At 35.6% G+C, this 7,739-nt stretch overlaps 1 pseudogene across 1 annotated transcript; it reads right to left on the reverse strand.

Annotated features, from left to right (window-relative positions):
- Positions 1-7,047, reverse strand: LOC309717227 (meprin A subunit beta-like; annotated as a pseudogene). The gene is made up of 17 exons (XR_014280711.1): positions 7,015-7,047; positions 6,803-6,890; positions 6,437-6,451; positions 6,292-6,330; positions 6,145-6,170; positions 5,956-6,040; positions 5,458-5,575; positions 3,774-3,952; positions 3,255-3,473; positions 2,397-2,558; positions 1,988-2,218; positions 1,407-1,859; positions 1,146-1,319; positions 899-1,004; positions 652-696; positions 302-352; positions 1-73 (listed from the first exon to the last, which is right to left on the reverse strand). The product of XR_014280711.1 is annotated as a meprin A subunit beta-like (transcript).
- Between the last annotated feature and the right edge of the window lie 692 nt (positions 7,048-7,739).

Raw genomic sequence — 7,739 nt, forward strand, 5'->3', positions numbered from 1 at the left:
TCAAGGCATAAAAAGCATCAGTGCTAGCAGGAGGGTGAGGACAGGAGAGGCCATCATACCAGGAGAGAAAGTGCTACTGCAGAAAGACAGGAAATAATTAAATAAGTCATGTATAGATAAGCTCATGATAAGTACAGAAATTCTGAATTGATATCACTGCTTTTGTGTTTGTGCAAAATCTATGTGGGCTTCAAACTGCAACAAATGATGACTATTCTTAAACAGAGCTTTTTGTGATGAACACTATCATTGGTATAACATCTACATTTTTCATGTCCACACACATTGTTATAAACAGAACATGTTTGAGAAGATTGTTGTGTCTGGAATTGGAATTGTGGTGGGTGAGATCCTGTAAACATCAAAGCATTTCTTAACAGGTATGTTAAAACTTTTTAGCGTTAGTTTTAGTGTTTCTGTTTGAAAGAAACACTTTCTATTTATTAAAAATCAGGAAATGTTTGAGAACATTGCAGTACCTGCCATCTGTTGTGTATGAGGTAGGAATCGAGGTGGTTGAGATCCTGTAAACATCAAAGCATTTCTTAACAGGTATGTTAAAACTTTTTAGTGTTAATTTTAGTGTTTCTGTTTGAAAGAAACACTTTCTATTTATTAAAAATCAGGAAATGTTTGAGAACATTGCAGTACCTGCCATCTGTTGTGTATGAGGTAGGAATCGAGGTGGGTGAGATCCTGTAAAAGTTAAAGCATTTTTAGAGGGGTATTAAAACTTGTTAGAGTTTCACCTGCATTAACTTTTACATCTAGCAACCACACTTATTCTTGCAAGGTGCTCAAAAATGCATGAGAAAATTGCAGTATCTCTCATCATATATATTGTTTCATATGACATGTTGTATCTTCACATGAGTTGTAATTTAATAATATGTCCTACTGTGATGAGCAGTTTCCTTTATCCTGGTCTCCAGGGGGATGTGTAATTTTTACTGTTCTTACTTGAGGACAAGGCAGTGAACTTCCATTAACTAGAGGTGTGAGATCTATTGGAATGAAGAAATTAAAATAATCATAGAAAACTTGGTTTTGATGATGTGTAAAATGATTGAAATGTTTCATACATTTCTGTTGTAAAAGTTTCAAGTACAATATATAAGTTTAGGAATGAAATTATTTAAATTTGCCTTGTGCACTGAAGATGAAAATGGCACTCCCTCCTTTGAGGTAATCTCTCGACTGGATGTCTTCCAAAGATGCAAAATAATATCTACCATACAGGTTATTAGCATAGATGAGCTCATTGTTCTCATCAACAATTTGAATTCCAACATCACGAGGTTTGCCCCAAAAGGGAACACCTATTTATAGAAAGCATATGTAACATAGTGGTCAATAATTTAGTTAGTAGATTTTTTAAGCATTACTTCATTTTTCTGCAAACGTACCAGTGGTGGTGAGCAGATTTGGGTCAGTGGTGAGACTCATTTGGCTTGACATCTGTAGCTGGATGTTGGGGTTCTGATCCACCATTTGGACAGTAAATTGCCTTTGTGGGCAAGGCCATTTCAGTTGGTCATCATAGACACCAGAGACAAGATGCACATATACTCCAAAATCTGTCTGCCTTAGATATAATGCTACCCGGTAAGCATAGCCCTCACTGGAATACTGCCTTGGGCTATATATCAGGGCCGGAGTATGAGTACTGTTCCAAAATCTCTCAAAATCATTAATCTGCCAGGTTCCATCTGGACACTCGAGCTCTGATAGATTGATGTCATCAATAGAGAAGCCACCTGTAGAGTTTCCTGCTCCTTTACGAACCTCAAACTCCACCTGGAACTGCTTGGTGGCATTCAGAGGAACATGGTGGAGAGTCCAGTGAGATGTCGGTGGACCTGGAGGGAGAATTTTTAGATTAATAGGTGAATGTGACGTATGTCTTCATGACAAAATGTGAAATGTGAAACATTTATACTTCATCTGGAGAAAATCATCATAAATAATCACGCAAATGATTCATTACCACTGATCTGTCCCATGAGGTAGCGAGTTCCTGTGGAGTCCCATTCATCTTGAAACTCTCTGATCCAGATGTTAAGTTCGTCTGTCTGGCTCCCATTGTGGTAATAGTAGAACTGCAGACACTGAACATGACACTCCCTCTGGGGACTCATCCTCTTTGTCTCCAGCCAGGCTGAGTCTCCCTCCTGACCTGATTCTGTGCTAGCATACATGAAGTAACCCGCATCCTGACCTACAATACAGTTCAAAATTATCTTACATCAGATCATTAAATCTTAAGTATCAAAAGTATTTATTATTATTGCTGGCAGCTTACTTTTGATGTTAATAATGCTGAGTTGGAAAACTAGATTTTCCATTTCAAACTGTAATAAAAACTGCAATAAAAAATGCAATATTTGAAACCTTACCTTGATTACCATTTCCACTGGGCAGATTGGTGTGGTCAGAGCTGGGACCACCATAAACACCAGTTACCATTTCCCAGCCATTGCCACTCTTTGAACAGCGGTTCATTTGACACATGGTCCCATTAGTAAAGCCACAGTACATCTTAAAGGCAATGGATGAGCCTGTAGAGATCAATTAAAAGTGCAAGGTTTTTTTTTCCAAGGAAGGTTGGAGGGAAAAGGCAAAATTGTCAACTCACAAAACTGTCATCTCAAGTCAGTGAATTGTGTCGGTGTGAGCAATTTTCTACACACATTCAGCACTTTAGGCTTAGTTAATTACTGACAATGAGCAACAGAAAGTTGATTATTGGAGTACCCGTGATATTGCTGAAATTGCAGCCTGACACATAGCAATCCTGGCATGTTGATTTTTGTATGAATTAAACAAATAGAGTGGGATTATTTGCTGATTATAAATTGACCATAGGTGCGAATATGAGCATGGTTGTCTGTTTAAATTATTTTCAAATCATAATTGTGACTTGTTGAACTTTTCTTAAAACAAATAGACTTGATCATTGTGCCAGTTCAAAAAGTGATCATAATAGATATTTTGGAATTCAATAATATATAAATTTATGGCCTCGTGAATATAAGTAAAAACCCCTAGTAAAGAGCCCTACTAAGTTTAAATGCGCGTAGTAACTCTAAAAACAATATAAAACTATTTACCAATGTAAGTGTGACAAAGAAAACGGCTACTTTCTATTGGTTAAGGGCACAATATATTCTCACGGTGTCCTTAGTAACTTTAACCAGTAATCCCAGAGTATTCCTAAAACTGGATGCTGGTCCCCATAATCTTTGAGCACTTACTGCATTTGTAGAGTAGATTCAGCTCCTGAACATCACTAGTGCTCATTTCCACTCGTTGACCAATAAGATTCTGGAATTTGGGGTCTTTGGTGGTAATTGTAGATCCATTGCCATTGGTGAAATCATCTTTGCCATAGTGCATCACGGACAAATAGTCATATGGGACTCCATGGGTGGTGCTCTCATCACTGCCGACTATTCTAAAATTGTGCTTGTAAGCTATAAAAATCATATATAAAAGCCAAACATCAGATACAGTACACTTAACTGAAAATATTTTGATAATATGAGAGAAGGTCAAATCATAAAAGGAAATATTTTGTATACTCACTATAGTGATTTCATTAATTTTATGACTCTATCTCAAATTATTAAATAGTTATGATTTTATTTTAACCATTTCAGAGTGGTTATTATATTTTTGCAGACTGCTTTATACAGCTTTAAGATAAGTATTTGAATAGAAATATCGAACAAAGACATTAACATTGTTATAATTAGTATAAGTGTTAACCAAACCCTCTAGGATGTTTTCAGAGTTAATCGTCACATAATCATCTCTGTCATATCTGGACTGTTCATGGTAGAAGCCAAGAGCATGAAGAAACTCATGTTCAACAATGGCAATGTAACCACAGCCTATTCCAATGGAGAGTTCCTGTCCATTGGAAAGTATTCGTCCAATGTATGACCAACATCTGAAATTAAAGGCAGAACACTGATGAATATTTGTCCCATAACTGGTTATGTATTCTGTAATTTATTTAGTGTAATCTATAAAATCACAATTAAATAAATCAGAGAAGGAATAACAAAAACATAACCATTCATAAAAATTTCACAGTATTCATCTTGTTCTTTGGTTAGAACTATATATCCAGGGGTGCACATACAGTGGCTTGCAAAAGTATTCGGCCCCCTTGAAATTTTCCACATTTTGTCACATTACAGCCACAAACATGAATCAATTTTATTGGAATTCCACGTGAAAGACCAACACAAAGTGGTGTACACGTGAGAAGGGGAACAAAAATCATACATGATTCCAAACATTTTTTACAAATAAAAGAAACCCTCTTGGAGTCTGCAAAAGACTTGAGACTGGGGCGGAGGTTCACCTTCCAGCAGGACAACGACCCTAAACATAAAGCCAGGGCAACAATGGAATGGTTCAAAACAAAACATATCCATGTGTTCAAATGGCCCAGTCAAAGTCCAGATCCAATTGAGAATCTGTGGCAAGATCTGAAAACTGCTGTTCACAAATGCTGTCCAAGGTCAAGGTCAAGGTCACGGTTCTTTATTTGTCACATGCATAGTTATACAAGTATAACACACAGTGAAATGTAGCCTGACACGCTCCTCGACATGTGCAAAAAAATTGAGGGGGTGTAGAGGAAAAACATTATATATATATATATATATATATATATATATATATATATATATATATATATGTAGTATATACATTGGGTGAATGTGCATCTAATCTGACTGAGCTGGAGCTGTTTTGCAAAGAAGAATGGGCAATTTGTAGAAAATCTTTGGAATCATGTATGATTTTCGTTCCACTTCTCACGTGTGCACCACTTTGTATTGGTCTTTCACGTGGAATTCCAATAAAATTAATTCATGTTTGTGGCTTTAATGTGACAAAATGTGGAAAAAGTGGTTGCAGAAGGTGAGATGGCTTCAAACAAATGATGAATGCACAGAGATGTGGTGCAGAATATCCCATGAAAAACAGGTCCTTTTATATTATATAAAAGGCCCTGTTTTTGTCCGCTAGAGTGGAATCTACCGGCACCACTTTTCCGAGAATACACGCTTCTTTTGCGGTTCGGACTCCGTCTGATATTTCTTCGGAGGTGGAGGAACACCAAAGTAATTGCTTAGAGGAGCTTGCTTCTTCGACATCTTTAAGAGTTCTAAACAAATGTCTGTCCTCCTCCAGAAAATCTTATGCACGCAAACGTGCGTTGCACCTTCTTATCTGGTGTGCGTCTTTGATATTGACTGCGTATGCGCACCTGCGGACTTATGTGCACCCCTGTATATATCACAAATTAAACTAAAGGAACAAAAAGTCTTATTGAAAAATCAGCATAGTCATTTTTAGAATATTTATGCTAATTGCAGCTAAGTAGGAAATTTTATTTTTAAAAACAACAACAACAACAACAAAGAGCAGAAAAAAACATACCCATTTAACTGTTTGACAGAAATGTAATAGTCCTCAGAGTCCCTTGGTTTGAAGTCAATGCATGATTTCAATCTGAACTGGTCAAAGGCTCTCAGAATGATTCCTTTAGAATCAATGTCTACCATTGTTGTGTTATAGAGATTAAAAAAGAAGAAGATATTTTAGACAACCAATAAAGGTCCTTTGCCTTGCCCATGCATTTTGCTCTAAGGCGCTAAAGCATACAGTTATAAACATTTTTTCCGGTTTTAGCAAAGGCGCGGTTGGTTACTTTGCATAACTGGATGGTACAAAACTATTCCATTAAATTAGCTCTGTGCACTCGCACATGCTGCTGTTTTTTTTTTTTTCATTATGTGGCTTCTATGTGTCAAAAGAGTCCAGCTGACATGGGGGAAAAAATGCATTTTCCGGTATGACATCACAAAGATGTATTCCCATAGAAATAAAGAAATAAAGACTTCTTTCAGGTGTATTTGTAAGAAAACACATATTTACCAAGGTCATTATTTAAGAGGTAGGGGACTGGAGATGTCCACAGGATGTTTTCATTAATGATGGTACTCCTCTGCTTGCCTATAGGCTAAAGTATAAGAAACATGTATATTGTGACATAATGCAGTAAGTTACTATGCACACAGATGTTTTTAGAATAAATACATTTTTATCTTCATAACAAAGACTCACCTCCAAAATATCATCATGTAAAAATTCTAAAATACAATTTAAAAAATTAGAAACAAGTCACTAATATTCAAGTACAGTTGCATGAAGCTAAAAGAACAAAAATCTCCTTATAAAAAGGTTTAGTTATAAGTAGATGTTGAACTTTACCCTTGTTTATTTCAGGAATGTCCTTCACTTCACCAACATCTACAAAAACAGATGAGGTATTTTTGTATACATTTTTTTTAATATTTAAAAAAAAATGAATTTCATCAAATAAAAGTGGAAAATTAAAAAAATAGAACTTACCCACTATTTCTAGTCCATTCTGTAAAAATATCAAAGTAGTATTAAAATAAATGTTCCATCATTTAACATACTTTATACAGTACTGTGAATAAATGTTTTTTATTTTTCATTTTATTATTTTATTTTTTTTTACATTTTAAGCTTTGATAGAAAACACACTCCATACTTGTTGGTCAACATGCAAAATTAAAACTTTTCTTTTTGAAAAAACAAAGTCATTGTTAGTAGCTGATATTTAATATTCAATATGATTGTTAAACATCTTCATTACAAAACAAACCAGACAAATAATTTAAAAAATCTCTTTAAGTTCTCTTTGCATATTGATATTCACAATTTCTGAAATATCACTATGCAACTAATCACTTACTGGGTTTAAGGAGAATGCTTCAGAAATTGCCATGATCACAAAAATAAAAACACATCCTTTCATCCTCATGGTGCGTCTTTGATGAAACCTAAATCAGAGATTCTACCAAGAATGAGGAAAAAGCAATCACAAAATAAAAAATATAAATATTAAAGATTTATATATATCAAACTTTATGTTTGTTCTCATAGAAATATGAAACTTGTCTTTACCTTGTGCCACACTTGTCTCTTCCTCATCTGCATGAGAAGTTGTACCTGTGACAGGAGTGTTAGAACCAGTTTTATACAACTAAAGCTACGTGCTTGACACATTAGGGAGTCACGCATATTCTATCTAGATTTGTTCCTGCTTTAGCCCACGTCATCATTTCCTGTTATCTGATGTCTGTGACATTAACAAATCCCGAGTATTTGCATTACTTAAAGACATTCCACTTCACACCTAATTTTTACCAGGAAAACATGAACAACAGTTGATAACAATGATAAACTCAACATTTGACTATGAACCTATGTCTTTTACTCTTAGTGGAGAACTTTTTTTTTTTTTTACGTGTCAGAGATATACAGTTAACACTAGGAGTCCCAGGCTTCTACCTTTCTACCTATAAAACCCGCCACCAGCCAAATGGCTGGTAGGCTTTTAGCTAAGCTTTAGCTTCAGCCAAGTGGAAGCTAAATTGGCTAGTCATTCATATGTATATTAGGGAGTTAAAAAGGAATTCAGGAGGGAGGGGAGTGGGGGTGTGTGGATGAGGGGGTGGGGGAGCTGCTAAAAGCTGTGAACTTCCTTTTGTGTTTCATCTTGATGCATTCTCAATCATCCAGGGAAATAAATCTCCAAAAGTCACCAACTTGGAGTGTTTCAGTTTGCCATCTTAGGGAGAAATCAACACACATGGGTGTTTGTCCTTTGTTGCTGAGATTTATTGATA

The sequence above is a fragment of the Aulonocara stuartgranti genome (genome assembly GCF_965226115.1).
Source record: "Aulonocara stuartgranti genome assembly, chromosome: 11".
Classification (NCBI taxonomy): Eukaryota; Metazoa; Chordata; class Actinopteri; order Cichliformes; family Cichlidae; genus Aulonocara; species Aulonocara stuartgranti.